Source organism: Muntiacus reevesi, chromosome 7 (assembly GCF_963930625.1).
Source record: "Muntiacus reevesi chromosome 7, mMunRee1.1, whole genome shotgun sequence".
Taxonomy (NCBI): Eukaryota; Metazoa; Chordata; class Mammalia; order Artiodactyla; family Cervidae; genus Muntiacus; species Muntiacus reevesi.
Window position 1 is genome coordinate 18,070,296 of NC_089255.1, and position 14,687 is coordinate 18,084,982.

Genomic DNA, 14,687 nt, shown 5'->3' on the forward strand with positions numbered 1-14,687 from the left:
ATGGAAGGGGAAGTATAGAAGAGAGGTATTATAGAGGTAGGTCAAACAGATTGTTGCAGTTAGTTTTTGGTTTTGGTTTTTTCATTTTTATTTTTGGCTGCGCTGGGCCTTTGTTGTTGCACACAGGTTTTCTCTAGTTGCAGCGAGCGGGGGCTGCTCTTGGTCATGGTGTGCGGTTTCTCTTTGCTGTGGCTTCTCTGTTGCCGAGCAGAGGCGCTAGGCGTGAGGGTTCAGTAGTTGTGCATGGGCTTGGTTGCTGTCCGACATGTGGAATCCTCCCCAACCAGGGATTGAATCTGTGTCTTCTGCATTAGCAGGTAGGTTCTTAATCACTGAACCATTGGGGAAGTCCTTGCAGTTAGTTTTTTAAAGTATATTATTTTTCTGTTGGTTTCTGCCAAACATTAACATGCAGTTCTCCTTCAGTTACAAAAATAAACACATTTAAAATTTTTTAAAGTATATCATTTTTCTGGATCTTGGTGATGTGTGTAGAATTTATCAGCTTAAAAGTTTGCATTTATTACCCTTTCTTTGTTCATTCTAAATACATACGTTTGTGCCTCGTTTTGTATTTTAAATGTATTGTTTATCTTTAAAAGGGACCCTCAAATTGTATGTGCTTCAAGCTCACAGCCCTGAATCTACTTCTGGCTGCTGCCCACCTCACCTGTCTGGGAACCCTCTTGCAGATGATGGCTCTGCCTTAATCCCTAGGGTATATCCATCACCCTCTAGAAGTGCATTATTTTTAGAACTCAGTGGGTATTGCTGTCCCCTACACTCTCCCTCCTCCTCTTCTTTACACTTCCTCCTCTGGAGCTCCAGAGAAAATTTGTTTGCCTTTTGTATCCCTTTGCAATCTTGATGTATGTTTCTTGGTTTTGCCAGAAATGGAAGATGGTATGTTTTTTCCTTTTATCCTCATTGTTGGAACATTTCCACAAGCAGGAGGGGGAGAATGCTGACTTAAGCAACTATATTCACACCAGAAGTCCATTTCTATAATTTTAAACATTTCTTTCTGTTTTAAAAATAAAATACATATACATTATAGAAAATTCAGATCCTGAGAAGTATAAAAAAGAAAATTAAAACCACCATCACTGTTAAAATCCTTGTGTGTTTCTTTCTAATCCTTTTCCCATGCTTACATATTCTCTTTCCCTTAAAAAACTGGAATCCTTGTAAACATGAAGTGTTGTATCTTGGATTTTTTTTCCCACATAAGCATTTTCTCAAAACACTGAAAAAAAAAAGGGTTGTAAAAGCTGCATAAAATATGTTATTGTCTCCACATTGTAAGCATTAGGTGATTCCATATTTTTTATTGCTAATAAATTTTACTGTACAGGTTGGAAAACTACGTTTTATGGGCTAAATCTAGCCTGTGCAACCTGTTTTTATAAATAAAGTTTTACTGGAACACAGCCATGCCCATTCTACTGTGTATTGTCTATGACTGGTTTCTCCCTACAGAGGTAGCGTTGAATAGCCACAGAGACTGATTGCCCTCTGAGTCCTAAAATATATACTATCTGATCCTTTAGAGAAAGTTTCCAATCCTGTTGTACTGAAGTGGACATCTTTCTGTGTTCATTTTTTATATACATGTCCATGTATATGCATGGGGCTTCTCAGGTACCACTAGTGATAAAAAAAAAAACCTGCCTGCCAATGCAGGAGATGTAAGAGATGCAGATCAGAACCCTGGGTCAGGAAGGTCCCCTGGAGGAGGAAATGGCAACCCCCTCCAGTATTCTTGCCTGGAGAATCCCATGGACAGAGGAGCCTGGTGTGCTGCAGTCCATAGGATAGCAAAGAGTTGGACATGAATGAAGTGACTTAGCCCACACAGCATGGATATACATGTTTATTTTATCAGCATGAATTCCTAGAAAAGGAGCTATGTTGATCAAAGCTTATGAACATTTTTATGACATCTGACAAATTGTCCACCAGAAAAGTTAGACTTTTCTGTAAGATCCATGCTTACATTACTAGAAGATGAAAGTTTGCCCGTATCCCCACACCCTTGACAACATCGGGCGTAATCATATTTTGTAACAGATTCTGTAAGTTGATGAATGGTGTTTTATTTTTGTTTACCTATCTTTGGTTACTAGTGAGGTGGAAGATTTCTTCATAACTGTCACTACCATTTCATTTCTGAGCTGCCTGTTCATCCCTTCTGCACATCTCCCTGTTGGAGTGTTTGTTTTCTTGTCATGATCTGTTAGACATGTTTAAAAGTTACCACTGTTATACACTTGATGCTTTGAATGTTGGCAGCTTTGCTTTTTCTCCAAATAATGTGCTGTCAGCATCCACAGCAGGAATGGATGGTATACCAGGAGACTGAAGTCATATGGGAATTCTTTCCATCTTAGGTTTTGTTTTGAAGGGAAGTATATGTGTGTGGGAAAGCTAAGGACTTAGATTCTTCTCCCTTGGCCTAAGAGAAAGAAAGCTTCCACAAAAGAAACCTAGCGATTTAGGAAAACCTAAACCCTCTTTTCCTTTCTTTTTTCAAATCCGGAAATAACCCAGGGTCTTCAAAGCAGAATAGCCTCCTTCCCATTGTTTCTGTGTAAACCCCTAAATCAATTCCGTGCTCGTGGAACCTGGTAGCAGGAATGGATGTGTGTGTGGCAGGCATTATTGCTGAAGCATGCCACGTTTAAGCCCTTTGCCCTCCATGAAATATCTTTTTTTATGTTTTTCAGAAATCATGTAATGGACTGTTGAAAAAGGGTTAATCGCTATAATGCAGAAAGTAGCCCCTTGAAAAGTCACACCAGCCATCTTAGTTTCCAGATAAAATTGTGTGAATTCAGGTGGGTGTCTTGGCTGGGAGAAGGCAGCACGAAGATATTTCTGAACATATGGTTGTCCCTCATGCCTTAAAATAAACAAACCCACTTGGATTACTCAGAGTAGAATGGTTTGGGAAGACCTTCTTAAGCTGGCATAATAGCATGCACGCGAAGCCAGCTTGCCCTGTCTGTGCTCTGGAGTAATGAGGTGATAGCCAGTTTTTTGAGATAGCTGGTGAGTCTCACATTTAACTGTGACTGCCTGTGGCCTATTCTGCAGTTTGGCTGACAAATTAACACTCCATCCCTGTACCTCTTGCTCTTATATTTCTTTGATTTTTTTTTAAATAATATTTTGTAATTTCCCCTGAGTTAGGACAGGAGCCATCTCAAACTTACTAATCACCTATACTTGTATAGCACCCTACAGATTCAAAAAGCATCCTTCCTGTGATCTTTATCACCTGTGAGGAAAATGTAGCTGACTGTTCTCCCCAGTTCGTACGGAGTAAACTGAGGTTCCACAAAAGCTTAGTGGGTTCTTGTGTCTGAGTCCTCCAGCCAGTGTGCGTCAGCATTCTAGTGTATGAACCTGGACTTAATTTCTAGTCCAAGGATTCCATACACTTCATCATGGACAGAAAGCACAGTTGGATTGCCCTGAGAGTGCCCACATGAACTCTCTTTGTCCTGAGGTCAACAGCTTTTCATCCAGAGGGGAAATATTTACCCCACTCACGATAGCCTGCGCAGTGTTTCACATGCAGCATGTTCAGTCAGCCGGAGCTACCTTGTGAAGGAAGGGCTCTTGTCATGGGGAGAGGGAGCTCCAAGTGGTTCGTGGCTACCTTGCCCAAGAGCACCTCTGAGGCTGCACTGGGTGCAAATCCGCCCCGCATGGCCCCGCTACTTGGCGTTGTGCTGGCCTGCGTGAGGCTCGGGCCGCGTGTGCTGGCAAGGACACGATTCTACCCGCAGCCTTGGCCAGCCCTTCTTAGTTCCCAGCATTGCTCTCAGGTAGCGTCTCTAACGGAGCACCCAGATATAATGCAGCTTTAATTTGATTCAGGACTCCGAAGGTCAGTTTTTGAAGAAAATTATACGTTCCCGGCAACTCCCGAAGGCCTTTGCCCTGGCTGCCAGCTGACACATTGACCGACACCCCATGCACAGTGAAAGTTTGCACACTCAACGAGGACCAGCAGTGGGACAACCAGGTTACCCAGCATGTCATCCGGCTGCGTGGAGCGGCTGGAGGGCGTGTGTCTGAGGGCCTGCCAAAATGTGGTCCCCTGGAGAAGGGAATGGCAAACCACTTCAGTACTCTTGCCTAGAGCTCCATGAACAGTGTGAAAAGGCAAAAAGATATGACACTTAAGGAGGAGGCCCCCTTGGTCAGTCGGTACCAATATGGGAAGGCTTTAAAAATTACCCATGAACCTTTGTAAATGAAAAAATTTAGAGAAAAATATTTATCACTTTACACCTACTGTTTTTATCTGTAAGCTGACCTTGTGGGAAGGAGGTTTTTTGTGTTTTTTTTTTTTTAATTACAGTAAAATAGATGAACAGTAACATAAAAAGAAAAAATTGGGTTTATATCTGTTCTCATCTTTTCCTCTCTAACTCTGTCTTCCAAGCTGGGAAGCCTTGTACCTAAACAACTCAGAAGACCTGAGTCATGGTCAGCCCGAGTCGTGAGATTTCCAAAGGCTGGCACAAGCACAGACAGCTTCCAGATCCAACAAGACACTGATTTTTAATTAAATATTTTCAAAAACTTTCAAGCAGCCTAAGTATTTATTATACAGAGTTTCCTCTTTACTCTTCCATATTCTGACCCCCTTCCCCCATCACACCACATCAGGGATCCCCAAAGAAATACTGTCTGGATCCTTGCCCATTAGAGAATTCAATATTTTTCTTTCAAGTTCTGTTTCAGTTCAGGAAGAAGAGTGGCTTTATAAACCATTACCAAATCAAAGCCCCATCAGAGGAGGACAGAAGCCCCCATACATTGGGATGAATTATTTTCGGTTCTTGATTTTATGCCAGTGCTAGTGAAATTTCACAGCTGGTTATTAAAAAATCCTGGGGTCGGGGTTATGTGCTATTTATGTCACAAGAAGCAGGAGAAATAAAATACCCTAAAGATACAAAAATATTTTGTAAATCGACATATTTGGGGCATATGTTTCTCTTTCGGGGCCTAGGAAGCGATTTATGTGCTCTGATGAAGTGCTGGTAGAAAGACCTCTACTGAATTCCCCGCTTAATGGTCCACGCACCTTCCAAACTATTGATACAGCTGACCCGGCTAAGGCCCGTAGCGGGTGAAAGGAGGGAGCCTGAGGAAATGGGGACAATTTATTACCTTTCAGAAAGAAATGGTGCGAGTGACCTAAGTCACAGTTTCCTCGAAAGGTAGAAACTGCTAACAATTCAAGTTGACAACTGCCAATGGCAAGCCAACTTCACTTTTCTCACTATAAACCTGAATTGTTGGGTTACTGGGGGGAATGCTAACATGAAGTATCCCCCCCACCTGCTGCTTGGAGCAGTTCAAGCCCTACCTCAGAAGCAAAGATCCAGGTACCTGAGTCTCTCTTCTAAACATGAAGATGGCCCACGAGCCAGGCCCTCCAGGAACAGATGTCTGCTCCTATAGAGAAATGAATTTAGAATATCTTATTGTGATTAGTGAATGGTTCCCAATATCCAGTCCCCTGAGAATAGCACTCTAAAATACTCAAAGTCTCGTTTCTCTTTGTTTGTTAGAAATATGATATAGGAGGAAAAGATGTTTTTTTTCCTTTGCTCAGAGAATCTGATACCCAACAAATCAAAGTGGACATGCCCAAGCTGTTGGATCAAGATGACTACAGAGTGTGGAGGCTGAGAAGAATTAAAATGAGGCTCAATGTTATAATCACTGTTATAGAAAAGGATGTGGGTTTAGAAGCCTCCCATGTGGGCTGTAGAAGAGGAAGTCTAAAGTCATATTTCACAGACACATCTCACTGGCCCCAGGGATCCCACCCCCACCCCCCGGGTGCCCAGTCCATCTTATTTCATCAGGAAAAGAGTATGCACCTTGTTTAAGTCTATGGTAGAGACCCTAGAGGGCCTGATGACAGCTTCAGGCTTTGGAAGCATTCAGGACAGGGCCTCCTCTGTTTGTCTTAGGACAGTCAGCTGATGCTCACACTCATCTCTTCTCTATGCAGTAAAGCACCAACTCAGGGTCTGGCCCACCTTGAAGCAAAGGCTTCTTTCTTGGAAATGATGTGCTGCTAAATCACATCGGTCATGTCCGACTCTTTGTCACCTCCCTGGACTGTAGCCCATCAGACTCTTCTGTCCATGGGATTCTCCAGGCAAGAATACTGGAGTGGGTTGCTATTTCCTCCTCCACAGAATCTGCCTGACCTAGGGATTGAACCCACATCTCTTAGGTCTCCTGCATTGGCAGACAGGTTCTTTACCACTTGTGCCACCTGGGAAACCCAGCTAAATACCATCCTTTGGTTTCTGAAGTTACAGATCGGTTTAGAATCTCACTTGTCCTGCACAAGTCTGAGATGTTCCTTGATTCAGTTGAACTGAGATAATTTAATGATGCATTGTCTATAGCTTAATTGAACTTTAGCTTTTTCATCCCAGTGTTACCTCATGGTATTAAAGAGGTGAGTTTTTGATATTCAGATTGACTTAGGGTACAATAGAAAGTTGTTGGTTTAACACATTACATTAAAATTAGAATCTGTTGTATAAACAGAAGACTCCAAATAACCATGGCAGAGTCCCAAAGGTGATTTTCTTTCTCTTTCACTTGAGAGAAGTCTGCATGCAGCAGTGAGGATCCTAAATTCCTCTGCATTTTTGTTCTGTCTCCTCAACTTGCAGCTCTCTCCAGGTTGCCTCAGGGTCCCAGGGGTTGCAGTAGCTCCTGTCAACAGAAATGCATTCCAGGCAACAAGATGAAAGAAGGAAAGACAAAAAGTATAGTACTGCTTGCTTCTCTCTTAGGGAACTTTGCCAGAAATTCACCCTACACCTTCCACTGACATCTCCTTGGACACCCTGTCAATAAGAGATGGTAGAAGCTGTCATCATGTCATTGGCACTCTTGATGCATGAACTAAAAGCAGTGTCTGTCCTAAGGGAAATTGAGAGAGTGAGTAAATGACTCAGAATCTCCACCAGAAGCTATGCTAGAGACAGGAAAAGACTGTGGCCCAGCCTCGCCCCTTTCCAGTTGGGGTGGCAGCAGGTGAAAATGAGAGAAACCACTCTGGGAGCATTGGCTGGAAGCTTGGTGCCCTAAGCAAGGTGATGAATCAAGTTACCAAAAGAGAAGGAAATACGTGAAGACTGGGCATACTCAGGATTTTTCCATCCGAAAAATAAGAAGACCAGGATTGCCATTGCTCTTTAGCCCCCAAAGAATATTTTGCAAAAGGAAGGATATTTTACAGATTCTGAAATTGTTGCACTGAAAGGAGATCTTCCTGCAATAAGAATGCAATTATACAGATTTCTGAGTATTTCTCCCAATGATGTAAATAAGTCCATCTATACCATTTTTCTACATTCCATACCTATGTGTTAATAAACAATATCTGTTTTTCTCTTTCTGACTTCACTCTGTTTGATGGTCTCTAGTTCCATCTACATCTCTGCAAATGGCACAATTTTGTTCCTTTTTTTCTCTTTCTGACTTAACTTCACTCTGTGTGATGGTCTCTAGTTCCATCCACGTCTCTACAAATGGCACAATTTTGTTTCTTTTTATGGCTGAGTAATAAAGCAGGAGTAGACACACAAAGAGCTAATGTATGGGCACCAAGTGGAGAAACAGAGATGGGATGGATTGGGAGCTTGGGATTGACATATATGTACTACTATGTATAAAAACAGATAACTAATGAGAACTGACTGTTTAGGTCAGGGAACTCTTCTCAATGCTCTGTGGTGACCTAAATGGGAAGGAAATCCAAAGAAGAGGGGACACGTGTATGCATAAAGCTGGCTCATTTTGTTGTACTGCAGATGCTAACATTACATTGTAAAGCAACTATGCTCCAATAAAAAAAAATGTTCTGTTAATAAGGAGAAGAGAAAGGGACCATGGCCATGTGTATGAAGGTATCAGTTCAGTGCAGTTGCTCAGTCGTGTCTGACTCTTTGCAACCCCATGAACCACAGCACTCCCGGCCTCCCTGTCCATCACCAACTCCCAGAGTTCACCCAAACTCATGTCCATTGAGTCTCCTCCTGCCCTCAATCTTGCCCAGCATCAGGGTCTTTTCCAATGAGTCAACTCTTCGCATCAGGTGGCCGAAGTACTGGAGTTTCAGCTTCAACATCAGTCATTCCAATGAACACCCAGGACTGATCTTTAGGATGAACTGGTTAGATCTCCTTGAAGTCCAAGGGACTCTCAAGAGTCTTCTCCAACACCACAGTTCAAAAGCATCAGTTCTTCAGACCTCAGTTTTCTTTATAGTCCAACTCTCACATCCATACATGATGACTGGAAAAACCATAGCCTTAACTAGATGGACCTTTGTTAACAAAGTAATGTCTCTGCTTTTTAATACACTGTCTAGGTTGGTCATGACTTTCCTTCCAAGGAGTAAGTGTCTTTTAATTTCATTGCTGCAGTCACCATCTACAGTGATTTTGGAGCCCCCAAAAATAAAGTCAGCTATTGTTTCCACTGTTTCCCCATCGATTTGCCATGAAATGATGGGACTGGATGCCATGATCTTAGTTTTCTGAATGTTGAGCTTTAAGTCAACTTTTTCACTCTCCTCTTTCACTTTCATCAAGAGGCTCTTTAGTTCTTCTTCACTTTCTGCTGTGAGGGTGGTGTCATCTCCATATCTGAGGTTATTGATATAACCACAATCACAGACAACTAGCCAATCTGATCACATGGACCACAGCCTTGTCTACCTCAATGAAACTAAGCCATGCCGTGTGGGGCCACCTAAGATAGTCAGGTCATGGTGGAGAGGTCTGACAGAATGTGGTCCACTGGAGAAGGGAATGGCAAACCACTTCAGTATTCTTGCCTTGAGAACCCCATGAACAATATGAAAAGGCAGAAAGATAGGACACTGAAAGATGAACTCCCCAGGTCGATAGGTGCCCAATATGTTACTGGACATCAGTGGAGAAATAACTCCAGAAAGAATGAAGGGATGGAGCCAAAGCAAAAACAACATCCAGTTGTGGATGTGACTGGTGATAGAAGCAAGATCCGATGCTGTAAAGAGCAATATTGCATAGGAACCTGGAATGTTAGTTTCATGAATCAAGGCAGATTGGAAGTGGTCAAACAGGAGATGGCAAGAGTGAAAGTCGACATTCTAGGAATCAGCGAAGATGGACTGGAATGGGTGAATTTAACTCAGATGACCATTATATCTACTACCGTGGGCAGGAATCCCTTAGAAGAAATGGAGTAGCCATCATAGTCAACAAAAGAGTCCAAAATGCAGTACTTGGCTGCAATCTCAAAAACGACAGAATGATTTCTATTCGTTTCCAAGGCAAACCATTCAATATCATGGTAATCCAAGCCTATGCCCCAACCAGTAACACTGAAGAAGCTGAAGTTGAACGGTTCTATGAAGATCTATAAGACCTTTTAGAACTAACACCTAAAAAAGATGTATGAAAGTATATATGTACATAAAATAATATATATGAATATAAGAAATATATTTAAAAACTACATCTGATTAAATTCATCTTAGAGTGCTTACTACATTGCTTCCTTGTTCAAGAGGTCTTGTCTACAGAGATAAAGTTTAATCTTTTAAGGCTGAAATTTTCTGGGGAAAAGCATAACTTAGCAAGCAGTCCTCACTGGGTTAGAAGGTCCTCAGGCTACTGCACTCTGTTGCAATTGTTTTCTTTCTGTTCATCGACATAGAGTATTGGTCTTTGAATATAATCAGAGGACAGTAAAGATTTCTCATTCATTGAGTAGATGTTATGAGCTTTTAATGCCATGGTCTAACAAAATAAATGCTTTTTTATAAATGCCCTGAAAAGTAGAATATTGCTTCAAGACCATCAACTCAGTGTACTTGGTGGATTAACTGTCCGGTACACGCCAATGGAATTTTCAAATGGGGAAATTAAACATGTTTGGGTTAAAATTATATTTAAAGGAAACAATTCTTTTCAAGGGAAGAGTCGGGTGTAGGTTGATTCTTCTAATGATTTAAGTGCTTGTCCTAACTGGAGTTGGCGTGGAGCCAGAATGAGTTGGTGACAGAAATCTAACACTTAAATTTAATGATTGAGTAATTTTTAACTAATGGAAACCCTGCTGTTGGATTATATTACTCAAAGGAATATTAAGTTTTGTAACACTGTCTAATCAGAACGAATCTGTGGAAATAATCCATATAATATCGTCATTTATCATGCTTTATGAGGGAAACTACTCATTCTTCTTGAGAAAGCTGATTATTTCCCATCTAATTAAAACACTAACATTTTGGGACCCTTTGAAGGTTGAGACCCACAAAACCTTCCTGCTGTGTGCAAGAACCTTAAATGTATTTTAGAATATTTAACATTTTTTCCCTCTAGTTGTGCTTATTATATCTTACTGACACATAGGATTGGGGACAGTATTTTATTGTTTCTTGCTCTCTCTCTCTTTTTTTTTTTAATCCTGTGGCTGCCTCTCCTAATGCCCCTCATCCTTAGGGTCTCTCTAGAATCACTGCTTCCTCAGACTGCCATGCCCACCTGCCCCGTCCAGTCTTCACCGCTGGTTTCCTAGACATTCATGTAGTCGCCGTGACTGATCCCTCTGCCTCTGTGTCTGCCTTTGCCATTGATCCTGTGCAGTGCTCAGGTTTATCTGCTGAGTGATGTCACTTAGGTCACCTGATTAGCAAGCTCAAGCATATCCACTTGCATGAAGTTGATGTTAGAGAAAGCATGTTGCTTGGTGTTGATCAAGAAGTGCTCCCTGTCCAACCGTGTCTCTCTTTGTTTTCAGACATAAACCCATCACCCTGGTCTCATCAGTCCCACTCCTGGTGCTCAGAGTTGCTGTCCCCTCTTTACAGTTTTTCCACATACCATCCTTTCTGCCAAGGATGTGTCTCTTTACTGAGTCTGATCCTTTCTTCAAGGCCCAGGGGGAAGCCCATCCTTCGTTCTGAATACTCATGGAGCAGTGGTCTCTCCAATACTGAGTTTTTAAAGCGCATATTGTCTCTGACGGTTTTTGCTATGTCACAGAAGATGCCATGTACTACATCTTCCTACATTTATCATCTAAGCAACTGAAGGCCAGGCTAATATGTCTTAGGTGCTTAGCACAGTTCTTTATGTATAATAAAAAGAATGTTGTTGATGATGAAAGGATATGAAAAAATCACCAAAGCTAGGGATTCTTTCTTTTTTTTTGGAGGCAGGAAGAAGGTGTCTTAGTACAAACTTATGAGGTATATGTTGGTTTCTTTATCTTGCAAAGAAAGAAACTGAGATTCACATTTAATAGCTTCAGTTATTAAAGTCCATGGCAGAGTCTGGGTTCACCCAGAGTCCTCAATCTCTTCTCCTTTCTCCTCTTTTCGCCACTTCTCTCTTCTCTTCATCTCTCTTCCTCTCCATACTGGTGTTCTCCAACTTTGCCAATATGAGCTATTGACTGCCTTCATACCAGGACTAGGTAATGCTGAGGTCATTATTAGCCATCCTTTGGCAAGTATATTTCAAAAAGGCAAGGACATTTCATGGCTGAATTGATGAACTAGTCCATTGTGCTCTGGAGTATTTCATTAACCTTGTGAGTCTCTTTTGAAAGCTAACACTGACAGGCAGATATGAATTTAAAGATGCAGATAATTTTTTCCATTCTGGCACTCTTGTGAAACTGCAGGACTATTTTTGCTTTGTTGTCACTGAGTTATCTTTGTGGCTTCCCTTTCCCATCTCTGCCTCCTCCACTTGGTACGTGTTACATAATTTCTGTCACCAAAGAGAGAACAATCACAAAGTTAAATAACAGTGAACACACCTATTTAACTTTGTTTAAGATCTGCCCAGGAATTTGGAACATGTTTAAATATAAAACTGAGAATGAGGTCTTTGACATTGATTGATTTTAGAAATTAAGTAGGACTAATCCACAATACTGATCTCATAGAGAACTATTCTCACAAAATTCCAGAACATTTGTGGGAACTGGACCTTAATTAGAGCCCCATTGTATGGGGATAAATAGCATGATTCTTAGAGTTGATATCGCTACTAAAAGGAATGGCACGTAATCAGGATAAGTTGGTGCATTTAGGTATTTTAGATGTTTGAAGTGCTTATATATAATATAGAGTCAGTCCAGAAAGCATTTAAAAATACTTCTCAACACTTTTTATAGGATGTTGAAATTATCTAGGAGTACAAAAGTTCATCATCATTAGGGTGGGGAAATAAATGAAAATAATGGGATATGTTTCTTTGTGAAGTTCTGTAGGAAACAATTTAGAGGTCACCATGGGCCACAGATCAACAAGAACACAACATCTTATCCAAAAGCAAGCACAAAGGATGTTTGAACAATTATAATATCTATTAAAAATCTTCCAACTTGACATTAACTGTGTATAGTAATAATGTATAAAGTTTTGTGTTGCACAAGTTAGAGAAATGAAGAAACTCAAAGGAGCTCAATTATGATTAAAGCACCGGAAAGTAGAAAAGAAGAGTGCAAACAGTTGACTTGAAAAATAATAGATTGGATCATCATATGGTATATATTGGTTTGGCCAAAAGTTCGTTCAGGTATTCCCACACCATCTTACAGAAAAATCCCAATGAAATTTTGGCCAGCCCAATATTACATATTATACATTGTATATCATATTATATGTTTTGGAAGAGTTTCTGCAGAAGATAGTTTCAGGCTCCTGCCCGTCTTTTTGTGAGAGCTGGAGAGAGAAAACAAACCGTGTAAATGTGGTCTTTCTGTTGTTGTTCAGGCACTAAGTGTCCGACTCTTTGTGACCCCATGGACTGCAGCACACCAGGCTTCCCTGTCTTTCACTGTCTCCCAGAGTTTGTTCAGACTCACGTCCATTGAGTTGGTGATGTCATCCAACCATCTCACCTCTGTCGCCCCCTTCTCCTCTTGCCCTCAATCTTTCCTAGCATCAGGGTCTTTTCCAATAAACTGGCTTTTCGAATCACATGGCCAAAGTATTGGAGTTTCAGCTTCAGCATCAGTCCTTCCATTGAATGTTTAGGACTGATTTCCTTTAGGATTGACTGGTTTGATCTCCTTGCAGTCCAAGGGATTCTCAAGAGTCTTCTCTGGCACCACAGCGTGAAAGCATCAGTTCTTTGGTGCTCAGCCTTCTTTATGATCCAATGCTCACAACCGTACCTGACTACTGGAAAAACCATAGCTTTCACTATATGGACCTTTGTTGGCAAAGTTATGTCTAGGTCTGCCACAGCTTTCCTTCCAAGGAGCACCTGTCTTTTAATTTCATGGCTGCGTGTCCATATGGATAGGGATCTATAGTACACATGATATATATACTATATACATGTACTAGCATATACTAACATGTATATAGTATATATAAGTTAGTCCATGTTAGTACGTGTATATAGTATATATAAGTGAATTGATACAGTGTAAGAATAGCACAAGGTGCTACATACTATAGGAGATGTGAACAAAACCCCACCCAGCCTGCTAGGGGACAGTCTTCCAATAAAGGTGCTTTTCTTTTTTTTTAATTTTTATTGGAGTATCGTTGATTTACAATGTCATGTTAGTTCCCACTGTACATCAAAGTGAATCACTTATACATATACATATATCCACTCTTTTTTAAAGGATTTTTTCCCATAGAGATCATTACAGATCATTCAGTAGAGTTCCCTGCGCTCTACAGTAGGTCCTTATTGGTCTTCTATTTTACATATACTAGAGTGTCTGTCGATCCCAATCTCCCAATTTGTCCCTCCCCTACTCCTTTCCCCCTGGTAACTCTAAGTTGTTTTTCTACATCTATAACTCTATTTCTGTTTTGGAAATAAGGTCGTTTGTATCACTTTTTAAGATTCCACACATACGTGACATCATATGATATTTGTCTTTCTTTTCAAGTGTTACTAAAAATCAGGTAAAACGAAACAAAGCCCAGAACCAGTGGATCTCTTGTGGGATCCACTGTTACAGAATTTGTGTGAGCACGCTGGGTTTATGGAGCACTTGTCTTCTCTCTTTTCACATGAAAACTTTTGTTTGAACCTGGCCTTCCCATGGAGCCATTCTGCTTTGGGATTCTGAGCCCACATGTTAGGACCTTGTCTGGTCCATAAGTGAAAACAAAACAAGGTAACCTCCAGCTTGGCAGGGACCCTTAGGAGCTGCTATAACCAAGGGGCAGCAAGTCTGGGCAACACCTCTCTGCTGCAGTCGAGGGGGTCTGAGCAATACCTAGGAGCTGACCTCCTGACTCCCCTCCCCCAGAGAGCATCAACCTCCAAGGTCATGGGCTAATTTATTTGCTTTCAAGCCCTGAATTGAAAGTTTTGAAGGACAGTCGGCACAATAAAGCCAAAAGAAGCACCAATTTTGCTCCTGGAGCCAGCCCTCCCCTTTTTCAATAGATGAAAATCATGCACAAAACAGGAAAATGGAACCTTTGTCTGTGCTGTAATTTTCTAACTCAAATGACCATGAAGGACTAGTTCATACTGGCACTTATTATGCAGACAACCTTTGGAACCCAGTTACTCAGTAAGTTATGATTGTATATATATATCATGGACTTAGCCGAGAGGGAGAGGGAAGAGGTGAAAAAGAATGGTAAAGAA

The 14,687-nt window shown here is 41.1% G+C and overlaps 1 protein-coding gene and 1 long non-coding RNA gene across 3 annotated transcripts in view; one reads left to right on the forward strand and one right to left on the reverse strand.

Annotated features, from left to right (window-relative positions):
* Positions 1 to 14,687, forward strand: part of THSD4 (thrombospondin type 1 domain containing 4) — a 630,546-nt gene that overhangs the window by 346,170 nt on the left and 269,689 nt on the right. The window lies entirely within an intron of this gene.
* Positions 6,729 to 14,687, reverse strand: part of LOC136171490 (uncharacterized) — a 43,163-nt gene continuing 35,204 nt past the window's right edge. Inside the window, exon 3 of the long non-coding RNA XR_010663882.1 lies at positions 6,729 to 6,765. This is a non-coding gene — a long non-coding RNA (uncharacterized lncRNA). The remainder of the gene's footprint in view (positions 6,766 to 14,687) is intronic.